Consider the following 16,616-nt stretch of genomic DNA (forward strand, 5'->3'; position numbering starts at 1 on the left):
CACAAAAGCCTTGCTAGTGTGTGAGTGACCAACCCACAAATTCCAGTCAATATCTGGGAAATTAAAATCCCCCATTATAAGACTCTCTGATGAACAGGCCCACTATTTCCCTGTACAGTTTCTTATTATACTCATCAGAGTCCTTAGGCCTATAGCACACTCCTACTCTCAATTTTGATTTCCCAATGCTTATGTCACACCAAATTGACTCGACACTGCACTGTCCAGCGATGTCGACTGGCTTCACTTCCTTGGATTTTATGTGTTTCTTAACTAATAGCATAACCCCTCCTCCCTTCCTATCTGTAGACGTTGTACTCCCCAAATTCCAGTTCTGCATTCCTTATATCTGTGTGACACCACGTCTCTTATATCCCAACAATATACACCTTTGATGCTTTTAGCAATACCTCAAATTCATCAATTTTATTTACCAAAATCCTAGCCCTGGTGTACACGCAAGTATACATGCACCTGTTTCTATTCTTAGCTACCCTAACACAACCCATGTGTTTACTTGTACTGCAATGACTCCCAGCAGGCTCTGAAATATCCTGCATCTTGTTTTTCAGGCTCCTGCTCATTCTAATAGAAGCAGTGCAAGAATGACTTTCACCTCTGCCAGTGGCTATTGTTAATCTATTAGTCTTTGTATCCACCCCCAAGCTAGCAGTTTTCTAACCCACCTTACACTGCCTCGATAGCATCAGCAAACATTCTTGCACCCTTTCTATTTAAGTGAATCCCATCCCTGTAGAAGCAGTCTCTCCTGTTAACAAGTACAGTCCAGGCTGAGAAATATTCTACCCCTTGAGCCTTGCACAATCTTTCCAGGCCGAATTGATCGACAAGGCTCTCATCATATACTCCCTCCTATCGTGTCTGGGCAGAATTGCAGACACTTTCAATTTCAACCCTAATTCACGGCTTTTTTTCAACAGTGACCTGTACTTAATAAGTAATTCTGCCGGTCTCCTACTCTTGATATCATTAGTGCCAACGTGTACAACTATATCACCTTTTGAAATTAGCAATAGCATTGATAGTTCGAATAATTAATTTATCTGCTTTTGCCATAGTGAATCTGTAAAGCTTCTGAAATGTAAGAGATCTCCTGCAGGATGTCAATCATTAATGCTAAATGGTTAAGAAATTCCAGATTTAAAAGTCGCTTTAACAATCCCAAATAAAAATAAATTTCCTGTTTATACTCCAGGGCAACCATACCGTCAGAGGAGTTCACAAGGTAGTCAGAATACAAGAAACAGCACTGTATTCAGCAGTCAGGGTGCTTGAACCCGGTCACTCAAGGCACGTGTACTTATGCACTCGCGCGCCTGACCACTAGGCTATGGCGGCATCTGATCTAAAATGTTTGCACAATGCAGGATAATTCCCTTAACCCGCAATTACCATTCGCAAGCTACAAGATGCTCTTCGTAGCCCGAACACGACTGATCTTTGTAGTTTCCACATCAAGTTCTTTAGCAATCATCCTTAATTCGCACTAGTGTTTTGGAGATTGGTAATGGTTTTTTTTTTTTAAATTATTGCCTGTATGCCATTATATTTTAGAACATTTTCTACGCAGTGAAAGGCTCGACAAAGTTTCAAAATCTGTCAACATTTCATCTTCTTAAAGTTTATATAAAATCTTAGTTTTCTCAATCTCCCCCCCCCACGTTGCTACTGTCACTAGTTCTTTGAATACTGTGCAAAATATTGGAATCACTCAGATATTCAGCTACTGTGAACATGTAAACATAGACAGGAGAAATTTACTGGAAGGCGTGGATCACTCACTTCTCCGAAAAACATACGCCCGTTTGTCGGAGTAAAGGGGAACCACAACACAGGTTGACCAGAGGCTATTATCCATGTCGGGTATCTTCATAATCCTCTGACTGGCTATGGAAAGCATATTGACTAGCGCAACTTCTCGGAATTTGGCTGCATAAGTTTTACGGACACCACTAATGTTGTGGAATGGTAATCCCTTTCACCCTTAACTCGTGCTTTCTAATTACCTAAAGGCCAGAGATGAGAACAATGCATACAAAGTTGTCTCTCCTAATCTGTTCTTTACACGGAAATAATTTTCATTCTGCGGAAACTACTGTATTTTAAATGTAATTACCAAGGGGAATTTAAAAAAATTCGGTATAAAGAAGAGAAAAACAGAGGTCCGACTGTAATTAAATCAAAAATGAAGCAATTTTAAAATACATAACTGATCGATTGCGTCATTAAAATGCAGGGAATGGGGCCCCATTCGCCCCTCCGTAGTTTGGGCTCTGGATACTCAATAATTGTGCATTTAGGATTTCATTTGTAAAATAAATGATCATCTCAACAATGGACTCGCAAATTTTCAAAAAAAAAATAACAGTGGGCTCTCGTGAGCTCACTATAGCTCACCACTGTAAATTTAAGGCTGAGCTGGACAGGTACTTGGAACCAATGGAGGGGTGAAATTGGAGCGTTTATTTTTGGCTGATACTGCATAAGCTTGCTTTCTTGCGTCATATGCCTCTACTGATACTAATGCTAACAACTTGTAGATGTGGGACAACAAGCTAACTGGTCTATAATTTCCAATTTATCTCTTTTCTTATGCAGTAAAAATATGATTGCATTAATCCACTCCTTAGGTGTCACACCTTTCCTAATATATTTTGTGAAAAGTCTTGCCAGTTTTTGGGTCATGTCTCTTCCTCCCAATTTTAACAACTCTACAGTAATTTCATCTTCCCTGGGACTTCCTGATTTTCATTTTCCTTCAAACGCATGTTCTACCTCATCAGGAAGGATATCGGGTATGTCATATGTGTTACTAATTTGTGATCCATCTTCCCTCGCTCCTTATATAATTCTTTATAGTAGTCTTCTGCTATTTGAATTATGCCTTCTCTGCTATTTATATATACATCATTGCTATTCTTCAGTTTCAGCATCATTTGTCTTTCTGTATTACTGCTCATGGCTGCTGATTTAAGTCCTTTGTTTTCCCTTAATGCTTGTTCTACTTTTCTTGTGTTAAATCTTTTTATGTCCTCTCTGAGTCTCTTTCTAATGGCTTTGTATAACTCAGTATACTCAATTTTGTCGTTGTCAGTGTTTATCTTGCTCGTCATCTTTGGTTCATCATGACAGGTGTTTCTTGACTAATTTTTTCTTCTTTGGATTTCTTCTTACCTATAGGTTTCATGGGCTTTATCACTTCCAGAAAGCTGTAATATTCCTCAGCGATATCTTGGTCCTGAGCAGTCTGCAGAAGCAGAAACTCGTTCTTAAGTTCCAGTACATACTGCTTTTTCTCCTCTTCTGTTATCTCAAAGACCTTCGTATTATTTACTCGAGTCATTTTTTCCTTTCTTTTCTTACATCTATATCAAGTGTGCATTTTACCATTCTGTGATCACTTCCAACATTTACCTTGTTCAGGATGGTAATATATTACAATATATCTATTGTAATATTGTGATATTACAATAGATATATTGTAATATCACAATATATCTTCTGTTAATGAGGATGAAGTCAATTTTATTAGTTGTTAATCCATTTGGGCTATTCCATGTCCACTTTCTGTTCACCCTTTTCGTTAAAAAAAAAAAAATAAATGTTCATTACTGACATTCCTCGAGATTCTGCAAATTCCGCAAGTCTTTCACCAATTCCAGAATTTCCTATAGTTTCCTTTTCTGCACAATTTTGTCTCTTTCCAACACAGCATTGAAGCATCTTTTTCCAGCATTGAAGTCCCCCCTCCCCCAATGATCGTGTAGTGGGTTTTCTGCTCATCTAGAAGTCTCTCAATTTCAGTGTACATTTCTTCAACCTCTTCATCATCATGGCTCGATGTTGGTGCATAAATCATTATAACCTTTATGCTTGTACCTCTTAGAAATCCTGAAAAGTAGTCTTGACACTCTTGGTGATATTCTTTTGAATTCCAAAATGTTGTTTTTTATATCTTTATGGATCAGAAAGCCTACTCCACCTTCACTCCTTTCACTGTTTCTATTGGTGTAAAGCAGATTTCCACTTGATAAACTTATTATATAAGTGATTCATTTCTTCTTGTTGTTTCAGCCAAACTGATGATATTCCAAATCACATTTTCTGATTCCTTTACCAGGTCTAATATTCTATCTTCACCGATGAGCGACCTTGTAGCAGGCCAAGTTCAGTTTCCGTACATGGCAGCCTGGTTGTACCCAGAGATTCTTAGCAACCTCTGCTTCCACTCTGATCCTCTCACTGCTGTAGAGAGGGAGTGAAAGCCACTGGGGACTGAGGCCCATTTGTTTCGTTGTGCTGTCGGGTTTGGTCTTTTCCTCTTCACACTGACCAGGTGTCTTGAAGAGAACCACTCTACATGTTTATTGCCACCAAAGTGATGTGACAGGGCTTACCATCAAGGTGTGCACAAGTGGATTTTAGGGAGGCAGGCCAACCGGACTTCTCCTAAATCTTCTAAAATAGAAAGATATTAGATCCATCAGTGTTTTAGACTGAGTCTGATAACAAACAGAATGCCTGTTCCCCTCTAAGCCTTGCCCATGTCAACTGGATACACTTCCTAAGATTTTGTGTTTCTTAACTGATTTGATTAGACTAGCTTATATCTACAATAGGTTTCTGTGTCGCCTGATAATTTATATGCATCCCATGCATTTTTCTTCTCTGCCACAAGTTTCATTAGTTCATCTGGTATCCATTTAGGCCTAAATCTTGAATGGTATTTCTTAGTTGGTACAAAAAGTCTAGTAGCCTCCAAGATCAATTCCACGAATGCTTCCCATTTAGAATTTGCTGTTGGTAACATCAATTGGTCCCACTTGATAGAATTTAAAAACTGTCTGAGACCACCACAGTCACCTTTACAAAATCAAAAACCCTACCCTTTACCCACGATGGTAGTTACTACTTTAAGTAAATCCCACATCAGTACACTACGACCACTGCCACCTAGTGGTTCTTTTATCAGGAGTTTACTAATGCAATAATTATTTACACCTGATAATCTGATCAAGATTATTACTCCCTCTGGTTGCCTCTTGTACATGCTTCTGTATAAGACAGTCATTCAGTAAATCCAAAAAGTTTTACAAGTGACCAACCCACAAGTTCCAGTCAATACCTGAAAAGTTAAAATCCCCCGTCATAAGACAATCTGATTTACTGGCCAAATCTATTTCTCTGTACAGTTGTTCACTGTACTCAGAGTTAATAGGTCTATAACACACTTACTCTCAATTTTGTTTTCCCAGTGCTTATGTCACATCAAACTGACTCAACATTGCACTGTCCACCCATGTCAACTGGATGCGCTTTGTAAGATTTTGTGTTTCTTAACTAACAGAATAATCCCTCCTCCCTTCCTATTCTTTCTGTATACATTGTACTCGCCAAATTCTAATTCTGCATTCTTTATATCAGTGTGACACCATGTCTCTTATATCCCAACAATATCTACCTTTGAGGTTTTGACCAGCAACTCAAAGTTATAATATTGATTCTTCAAATTGATTTACTAAACTCCTAGCATTAGAGTACACGCAAACTTGCAATTGTTCTTACTCTTAGTTACCCTAACACAGCCAATGTATTTACTTGTTCCATGACTTCCAGCAGTTCTTGAAATCCTTGACAGCTTGCATTCCAGGGTACCATGTTCCATTAGAAGCAGTGCAAGAATCATTTTCACCTCTGCCTGTGGCTATTGTTAATCAATTAGTCTGTATATCGCCCCCCCCAAAAAGCCAGCAGTTTTCGTTCTGTCCCACCTAACACTGCCTCAATAGCATCAACAAATATTCTTGCACCCATTCTATTTAAGTGTATCCCATTCCTGTAGAAGTCTCTCCTGTTAACAATCTTAAACCCACTGAGAAAAAATTCTATCCCATGAGTGTTGCACAATATATCCTTGGGCCGAACTGATTGATAAGGCTCTCACTCCTATTGTGCCTGGGCAGAGTAGCAGACACTTTCAAATTTAACCCTAATTTGCAACTATTTCTCAACATTGACCTGAACTTGTTAAGTAAGTCTGCAGATCTCCTACTCTTAATGTCATTAGTGCCAGTATGTACAACAATATCACCTTTTGTGCCCTTCAAAGATATCTGCTCTACAATATCAAACTTTTGCCCCTGGCAGACATACCCCGGTCCTATTCAGTCTATCTTTTTGCATAATATATTTCCCATTTTCCTGACAATAGAGTCACTGACAACAACTAGCTCCTGTGGAACCAGTGCATTCTGCCTTGAGGATTAACACTGTTTCCTGATGATCAAGTGCAAGCTCTGGCAATGATGTGGGCAGCTGACAGCTTGATGGGTCCTCCAATTTAAATCCTTCAAGGGCATCCACCCTACTCTTCAAGCTCTCATAAAGACCCATAACAATTCTGAGTTGATGCCTAACATCCTTATGCTTTTTACAACAAGCACACATCAAGACATTCCCCTTGGCAATATCATGTTCCATTCCTGATAGCTTCACAAAAATCAAATAAGCAGTACATTTCATAAGGCTATGATTCAGAGGACAACCACTCCCTTAGTTCTCCCCAAGCCACGACACTCCCACTACCTTGAGCCTTTTGCTTTGCTGCTTGATTTCGGTTCCAATATAATTAAAAATACTAAAACTTTTATCCTAATCTAGTAATAACACTATGCACCGGTTATGCTATGATTTTACATTATTGAATATATATATATATATATATATATTTTTTTTTGATATCGAACTTCCGGTGTATGTACTTCCTATCTCCTACCAAGTTTATATTATTATATGAATTCAGTGTCTCCTATCGAGTTTAAGTTTTACGCTATAATTCTAAATAGTTATAATAGATAATAAATTATTATAACTATCTATTGCCACATATGTGATTCGAACTCTCGAGCAACCTATTTGTGATACTACAGGGTGTCGCAAAAATATTGGTACAAACGTTTAGGGGAGGTAGGTAACATCTAAAGGAATGTGAATCGCATAGGAACCCATAACCGGAAACGTCACCGTAAGTCGGTACACAGCACTGCTCATCAGTTCGCGAGAGGGAAATTTCTGGTTTTTCCCGCGACCCTTGGGTTGCCAGGCAGGCACTTTACCCACCCGGCTAGCCCAGTCGGCGTACAATGTTCATGGAGTAGAATTTTTCTCACCGTGGTCTGTGCTTCTTAATAGGAAAAACTTTCTATAGGAATGGGATACACTTAGATAGGAGCATTGTTAGTGTGTTAGTTGTCTTTGACGTCAACTCGCCGCAAGTAGGAGTGCAAGATATTTATTGATATATCAAGGCAGTGTTGGGTGGGTCGGAAAACCGAGAGCATAGAGGGATACGCACACTAATAGATTAACAATAGCCACAGGTAGATGTGTAATTGATTGTTGCACTGCTTCTATTAGAATATGCAGCTGCCTGGAAAGCAAGGTGTTGGAGATTTCAAACGATGCAAGAAAGCAAGCTTATATAGCATCAGCTAAAAAAAAAAAACCTACACACTTCTCCCATCCATTTCTTCCTTGAATTTATTCAGACCATCCACTTCCTCAACAGACAGAAGCCTGTAACAACAATGAATCACCTGCTGGCTGAACGAAAACTTCTGCACATCAATTCTATAACCATCCTTCCTCAACCTGAAATTTATGCCCCTTCATATGTGTAGTCTCAGCAAGTAGAAGAATATCATTAACATTCAGCTTTAGAATCCATTTAAGGCTTTAAACACCTCAGTCAGATCACCCTGCAGGTGCCTATCTCTAGAAGCTGCAGTTAGCAGAACTGAAGCCTTTCTAGATAAGAGCACCCCTTTGTTCCCTTCACCAATCTGGTTCTTCTCTGCACCTGTTCCAGCAAACCTACATCTTTCCTAAAATGAAGCCTCCAACCTGTATACAATACTCAAGATGCAGCCTAACCATGACTTTGTACAAAGGGATAATTACAACCTTATCCATGCTGGCAAAGTTTCTGTATATCATTGATAAAACCCCATGAGGGTTCTGGTAGCATGTCTGCACAATTCCCCCGAGATTTTTTTTTAATTTTCCACTACCCTGATTGTGGTACCACACAGTTGATAAGTTACTTTCAGATTACTGCTATCCCTATGCAGTATTACCTTGCATTTGTCAATGTTAAACTTCAACTGCCACGTCTCAGTCCAGTGACCCAATTTTCCTAGATCTTGTAACAGTAATGGAGGCACGTAATGCAAGAAAGCAAGCATATGAGCTTATGTAGCATCACACACAAAAAAAAAAAAAAACACCCCAATTTCAAAATTCCATTCCCCTCTAAATGTTTGTCCAGTTCCTCCTTAAATTTATTTAAGCTATCAACTTCCACAACGACAGAAGTTTGTTCCAGCAATTAACCACCCACTGGCTAAATGCAAATTTCTGCACATCTATTCTACAACCGTCTCTCCTCAATTTGAATTTATGCCCCCTCAGGTTCGTAATCTGAACAAGCAGAAGAATCTCATTAGAATTCAGCATGCTCAATCCATTCACGGCCTTATACACCTGAATCACATCACCTCGCAGGTGCCTACTCTCCAGCCGCTGAAATTTGCAGAACTTAAGCCTTTCTTGGTAAGAGGACCCCCTTTGTTTCCCTCACAAATCTTGTTGCCCTTCCCTGTACACACTCTAGTAACTCTACATCCTTCCTAAAATGAGGCCTCCAAACCTGTATGCAGTACTCAAAGCAGGGCCTAACCACTGCCTTATACAAAGGGATAATGGGTCGGAAAACTGCTAGATTGGGGGGATACAAGGACTAATAGATTAACAGTAACCACTGGCAGAGGTGAAAGATTCTTGCACTGCCTCTATTGGAATGAGCAGCAGCCTGGAAAATACGATGCAGGATATTTCAGAGACTGCTAGGAGTCATTCGGGTACAAGAAAACTCACAGGTTGTGTTAGAGTAGCTAAGAAAAAGAACAGGTGCATGTATACCAATGCTAGGAGTTTGGTAAACAAATTTGATGAATTTGAGGTATTCCTCAAAGCATCAAAGGGGGATATTGTTGGGATATCAGATATGTGGTGTCACACAGATATAAGTAATGCAGAACTGGAATTCGGGGAGTACGTCTACAGAAAGGATAGACAGGATAGGAAGGGAGGAGGGATTATGCTATTAGTTAAACACAAAATCCAAGGAAGTGAAGCCAATTGACATCGCTGGACAGTGTGGTGTCGAGTCAGTTTGGTGTGACATAAGCATTGGGAGATCAAAATTGAGAGTAGGAGTGTGCTATAGGCCTAATGACTCTGATGAGTATAATAAGAAACTGTACAGGGAAATAGAGTGGGCCAGTAAATCAGAGAGTCTAATAATAGGGGATTTTAATTTCCCACATATTGACTGGAATTTGTGGGTTGGTCACTCACACACTAGCAGGGCTTTTGTGGATTTATTGGATGATTGTTTTCTAAATCAGCATGTTCAGGAGGCAACAAAAGGGAGCAATACTCTTGATTTGATTATCAGTAGTGATTCTTCATGCATTAAGAATCTGCACATACAGGAACCACTAGGTGGCAGTGATCACAGTGTGCTGAAGTGTGATTTACTCAAGGAGGTAACTACCATCAGGGGTAAAGGGAAGGGTTATTACTTTCGTAAAGGCGAGTACGATGCTCTGAGACAGTATCTAAATTCTATACAGTGGGACCATCTGATGGTGTCACCAACAGCAAATTCAAAATGGGAAGCATTCAAAGAACTTATCATGGAAGCTACTAGGCTTTACATACCAACTAAGAAATATTGTACAAGGTTTAGGCCTAAATGGATGTCAGATGAACTAATGAGACATATGGCAGAGAAATAAAATGCATGGGATACATATAAATTAACATGTGACACAGAAGCCTATGATAGATATAAGTTGATCTGTAACCAAGTTACAAAGGAGGTTAGGCAGGCGAAGGCAGATTACGAGAAATCTTGGGCAAGGGATGCAAAGAAAAACAGCAAGGAGATCTTTACTTATGTAAACTCTAGAAGGAAGGGGATGAATCAGATTGGTCCACTTGATATCAATGGTTCAACTGTTCATGATCCTGCTAGGTAGCTAACAAACTAAATCAATATTTTGCATCTACATTCACACATGAGGAGTTATTCAGGAAGGGGAATGCCATAGACGAAGTAAACACTGGCAGTGAGCTAGATGATCTTGTAATAATTGAGAGTAAAGTGGAGGAGAAATTGTTGAAGATAAATACAAGAAAGGCACCTGGGGTGGATGGGATCTATCCAGTTATATTAAAAGAGGCAGCAAAGTAAGCAAGCAAACCCTTAGTCACATGAGAGATTCCTTGGACTCGGGGGAGGTATCCACAGACAGGAGATGTGCAAATGTAACCCCAATTCACAAAGGAGGATCAAAGGATGACACAGGTAATTATAGACCTGTGAGTTTAACTTCTGTTCCCGGAAAATTAATGGAAGCACTGGTTAAAGAAGCACTGCAGGATCATCTTTACAAGAATTCAGTTATAGCTCAGACACAGCATGGTTTCGTTAAGGGAAGGTCTTGCCTGACCAATTTGATTGGATACTATGATGTAGTCACAAAAGAATTGGATGCAGAGAATAACTTTGATATTATATACTTGGATCTTAGAAAGGCTTTTGATACTGTTGCACATGGAAGACTGATGCACAAATTGGAGCAGTGTGGCATTGGTGGCAAATTATTGCTATGGATAAAGGGATGAAGACAGAGTGGTAATTAATGGACACTGCTCATCGTGGACTAATGTTATTAGTGGAGTCCCTCAGGGTTCAGTGTTGGGTCCATTGTTGTTTTCTGTATTTATAAATAATATTGATGATGGTATATCAAGCTTAATGTCCAAGTTTGCAGATGATACAAAGGTTGGCAGGGTTGTTAAGGACGCTACTGATGCTATGCTGCTGCAACAGCATCTGGAAAGATTGTGCAGATGGGCTGAGAGGTGTCAAATGAAGTTTAACATTGACAAATGTAAAGTACTACATATGGGAAACAGCAATCCCAGAGCAACGTATCAACTCTGTGGTACTACACTGACAGTGGTAGAAAATGAAAAGGACCTTGGGGTAATTGTGCAGGCAGATATGAAGTTCTCTGAACAGTGCAGATGGGCTGCAAGAGCAGCTCATGGTGTCTTATCAATGATATACAGGAATTTTCCTAGCAGGGATACGGAGCTGATTATTCCCTTGTATAAGGCAATGGTCAGGCCGCACCTTGAGTACTGTATACGGGTCTGGAGGCCTCATTTCAAGAAGGATGTAGAGCTGCTGGAACGAGTACAGAGAAGGGCAACAAGATTAGTGAATGGAACAAAGGGTTGCTCTTACGAAGAAAGGCTTAAGTTTTGCAAATTACAGTGTCTGGAGACTAGGCACCGGCGAGGTGATCTGATAGAGGTGTACAAAGCCTTGAATGGTTTGAGCATGCTCAATGCTGATGGGATACTGCCTCTTGCTCAGAATAATCACCTGAGAGGGCATAAATTCAAATTGAGGAAAGACAGATGTAGGATAGATGTGCAGAAATTTGCCTTTAGCCAGCGGGTAGTTGGTTGGTGGAAGACTTCCATCCCTTGTTGTGGAAGTTGATAGCCTAAATAAATTTAAGGCTCAGCTGGACAGGTATTTCGAACGAACGGAGGGGTGAAGTGGAAGGGTTTTTTTTTTTGGCTGATGCTGCATAAGCTTGCTTTCCTGCATCATATGCCTCTACTAATGCTAATGCTAATAATCACCTCCTTTTCCCTATTAGCAAAATTCCTGTATATCATTGACAATACCCCATGACCCACTCTGGCAGCCTCTCTGCATTGCTCAGAAAATTTCATATCTGACTGGACAATCACTCACAGATCTTTTTCATTTTCTACCACCCTAAGTGTAGTACCACACAATTGGTACATTTCTCTGGGGTTACTTCTACCCATATGCAGTACTTTGCATTTGTCAAGGTTAAACTTCAGTTGCCACTTCTCCGCCCATCTACCCAAATTTTCTAGATCCTATTGCAGTAGCACAATGCCGTTACTCTCATTAACAACCCTGCCAACCTTTGAATCATCTGCAAACTTTAACATTAAGCCTGATAATACTTTCTCAATATCATTGATAAATATACAATACAACAGAGAGCCCAACACTGACCCCTGGGGGACTATGCTAATAACATTTGTCCAAGAAGAGCAGTGTCCATTGATTACCACTCTGCCTTCTTCCACTCAACCACCCTTTCATCCACTGTAGCAACTTACCCTTCATACCATACTGCTCCAATTTGTGCAGTAATCTTCCATGCGCAACAATGTCAAAAGTTTTTGCAGTAGCTCTTCCTGATTACTGTCGTTAGCCACCCTGCCAACCTTTCTATCTGCAAACTTTGACATTAAGCCTTATTCATTGATATCCTTATTCGTTGATATCATTCATAAATATTGAAAACTACAATGGGCTCAGCAGTGAACCACAGATAACATTAGTCTGAAAAGAGCAGTGTGTATTGATTACCACTGTCTTTTTCCACTTTGTGTTGGTGTTTTCTCAAAGGCCTTCGTATTATTTACTTAAGTAATTTTCTTTCTTTCTTTTCTTACATCGATATCAAGTGTGCATCTTGCCATTCTGTGATCACTTCCAACATTTAACTTGTTCGGAACAGTAACATCATTCACGATATATCTTCTGTTAGTGAAGACGAAGCCAATTTCAACTATAAGCCGAATCCCACTATACGATATCAAAATTATTTTTGCATCCAATTTCTTTGTTACTGCATCATAGTATCCAATCAGATTGGTCAGAAAATATCTCCCCGTAACAAATCCATATTGTGACTTCATTATAATTGCATTCTTGTGTATACGGTTCTACATTACTTATTTAAACAGTGACTCCATTATTTTCTCTAGAACAGATTTGTTAAGCTGACAGGTCTGTAGTTAATCATGTCACCTTCTGATCCCACTTTATGAATTGGGGTCACATTCACACATCTCCAGTTGATAGGGTCCTTTCCTGAATTCAAGTATGCTTTCATAATTATGGCAAAAGGTTTTCTTTCCTCCTTTGCTACCTCTCTTAATATAACTGGATAGTTTCCATCCATCACAGGTGCCGTTTTTATGTTCGGCTTCAATAATTCCTCTTCCACTTTTCCTTCAGTTATCACAAAGTCATTTAGCTCCACAATGGAGTTTGATAATCTTCTGGCATCGCCTCCCATAAAAAATTCTTTATGTGTAAATGTATATCCAAAATATCTATTCAACTTATCAGCAACTTGAGCAGGGTCATCAACAGTTAGCATATTCACACTGAGTCACCCAATGTGATTAAATCCCTTCCTTCTACTGTTAATATAAGCATAGAAGTCTTTGCCACTTTTCTTTGCATTCTTTGCCAGAGATATCTCATAATCTTCTTTAGCTTGCCTAACCTCCATTGTGATTTGATTGCAGACTAATTTATATCTACCATAGACTTCTGAATCAACTGATAAGTTATATGCATTCCATGCACTTTTCTTCTCTGCCACTTGTCTCAGTAGTTCATCTGACATCCATTTAGGTCTAAGCCTTGAACAGTATTTCTTTGTTAGTATGAAAAGTATAATAACTGCTCTGATTACTTCCCCAAATACTTGCCATTTAGAATTTGATGTTGGTAACATCATCAGCTGGTGAAACTGCACAGAATTTTAAAATTGTCTGAGACACTGTAGGCACCTTTACAAAAGCCCTTCCCCTTTTACCCTTGACAGTAGTTATGTCTTTAAGTTCCACATTCGTACACTATGAGTACTGCCACTCAGATCATCTACACTTTGCCAGAGTCCATGACAGATTCTCATTCTACTACAGGAACTTAGCCATTATTTTGGCTTGGTTCATTTATCTTTAGTGAGGAAGTATGGACACTGCCCTATGTGTATTTCTTCCTCTATAAAGAGTTTGAAGACTGAATTGTCTGATACCTTCTTCACCTCAATACCCATTTTTTTTTTTGGGTTTCATGGGGCACTTGAAGTTTTTTGGGCTTTTCTCTGCCATTTTGTTCTGTAACCAGTGGAGGAGATTAGAAGATATTGAAGTGGCTGCTGAGTGGTCCTTCTATCCAGGTTTTTGCAAGTTTAAGTAGCACACAAAAGAGTGAATGGCTCTTTGTGGGATAGTCATTTTGGTTTGAGTTCCGATGGAACTTCCTTTTACCTTCTCGGCATATGAAGGTCTGCTGGTATTTTGAGATTTTGCTGCTTTTCTTGCCTCTTGGTATGAAATGCTCACCTCTACCTTAAGTTTACTGTATTTCTTCCTTCCACCTCTGGCATGCTCATGAGTATGCAGGGTGCTCCTCCTTAACAATTAATGCAAGTAGGTTTTGTAGCTGAACATGTTATTTTGTGGTACTTTACACCACCTCAAGTGCATATAGGGACTCCAATGAGATGCCATTTGTGAATGTCCATATTTTTGGCACTTAAAGCACCCTAAAGGATTTAGTGAATATATACAGTAAATAATGTAATATATGCCACCTTTGATTGAATTAGGAGATGTTGGAAAATTAAATGTAAGGATGAGGTTTCTCAGGGAAAGAAGATGCTTGTTCCTATGGACAAATATTCATTTCACAGCTGTCACTCCGTTAGTTTTTAAGTTCAGAACAGATTTCCTCTTCAGACACTAAGGAGATCTCATTCTGAAATGACATGGGATGAATTCAGTACCTTGTGGGGGTAATTATGACTGCCATTCCTCCAAGAGATCTGGCTCAGAGACGCTGTTCTGATGTTTGTCACTTCTGCTCTTTATGAGGATTTTGCCCAAATGAAGCTATTTGACTGATTTAAGAAAGCCTGCCAAACTTCCAAACCCTCCTGGATGAAGAACGGAACTTCTTCCCTATGAGCTCCTCACTAGTAGAGTGAATTCCTTAATTTGTTACCTCTTTACCAAATTGATGTTATCTGGGTCACTGACTGAGATTTATTGTAGGATACATGATGGGATCCTGAAGAAGAGTTTTGATTATCAGAATTCATAGTTTTTTTTTTTTTTTTTTTTGTTTCAGTACCCAGGCTTCCCACCCGCCACAGAGAACAAAAGGACACCCACTAGCTGGTAAGCAATAAATGCACTGGGGAATGGGATGCCAGGGCTACCAAGGCACTGTACCAGCCTGAATCATGTTCCTTGGACAATGAGGGTTGGAGTATGGCATTGACACAATTAATGCCTTGTAGGTGAATCCACTAGCAATTGATCCTGGGCAAGCTATCCCAGGACCATCCAAATTGTTGAAGCAGGACTAGAATGGTGTGTTGAAGGTAGGCCTCTCAACCACCAGATCCCCCTTTTTGAGTTTCTATGGGTCAGCAAAACACCAGATTCCTATGGTGGTAGGCTAGAACCTAGGCTGTGGGTGGTGGATTCCAGTGATGCTAACTGGGGGACCAGCAGCATCACTAAAAGGTCCCTCATCACATACAAGTGCCCATATCAATGGGACATATGGGATCAGAGTGGCCCACACATAAATGAAGACCAATCCTTTTTGCAACTGCTAATGGTTTAAATATTTGAGAACAGCAATAGACATCTCTAGCAATTGTTTTATTATGTGTCATGTATTATATCAAAATAATTCCTTCTGCATGCCAAACTATGTTAGCCATGATCTTCCTCATGGCAGGTTGAGCCTTGAATTTTTGGGCAGTGATGACCCATGGCATTTCTAGTGCATGGACTCCTGTTTTTTTCCTAAATCCCAGTGATAAATATGCATTTCAACACAAACTACAATTGCTGAAAGAAACCCTTGCTGATCTGCATCATGTATGTGTAATTTTTGCTCTTAAATTTGAGCACTGTACTGTTTCCCAAAGAGGTGTGAGCATTCTTAGCCCCCACTGAGAAATGACCCTTGACATAGGCAAGTATTCGTGGAGGATGGTCAATACTGGCCTTACAACAAATATACAGTTACATTCTTTGGCAATCAGACACTTATGTCTATCCTGAATAACTGGCTATTCAATTTTTTTGGAACATTTCTGGAGTTTGCTTCTCTTGGTTTTCCTGAACAAGGGTTATTCTCTATAGATTTCTGATCTCATTTAAACCATTTAGATCAAAATTTTATCTAGTAATGAGAAAAATCAGCATAAACAATATATAGCTTTCACATATTCATAAATAACTCCTGGTCCATTTCCTTTTTTTCTTTTCTTTTTTTTGTCAAATTTGATAATGGCCTGATGCTTTATTTTCACAACATTATGTTTTCCTTTTGGTTTCCTACTTTAAATCTCTTCTGGCATTTCATAATTTACTGTATAGAGCTGGATCTGCACAAATAAGACAGACAGACAATTTTGAGAGTATGCAAGGAGTACAGTTAGTTTGTTTTTTTAAAAATCAAACATACTTATAGTCAAGAAAGATAACTTACTGAATTCCCCTTTAAAAAAAATGCAGATCTATAAACAATTTAGCATGTTTCAGAGCTGTCAACCATCCTCAGAGAAAGGTTATGTGAAGTTTATTAT

The 16,616-nt window shown here is 39.3% G+C and overlaps 1 protein-coding gene across 4 annotated transcripts in view; it reads right to left on the reverse strand.

Annotated features, from left to right (window-relative positions):
- LOC150084390 (protein quick-to-court-like) overlaps positions 1 to 16,616 on the reverse strand; it is a 122,311-nt gene that overhangs the window by 73,836 nt on the left and 31,859 nt on the right. The gene's annotated exons all lie outside the window — the stretch shown is intronic.

This window comes from Mastigoproctus giganteus, chromosome 6, assembly GCF_048544385.1.
Source record: "Mastigoproctus giganteus isolate SK-2022 chromosome 6, ASM4854438v1, whole genome shotgun sequence".
In the NCBI taxonomy this organism is placed as follows: domain Eukaryota; kingdom Metazoa; phylum Arthropoda; class Arachnida; order Uropygi; family Thelyphonidae; genus Mastigoproctus; species Mastigoproctus giganteus.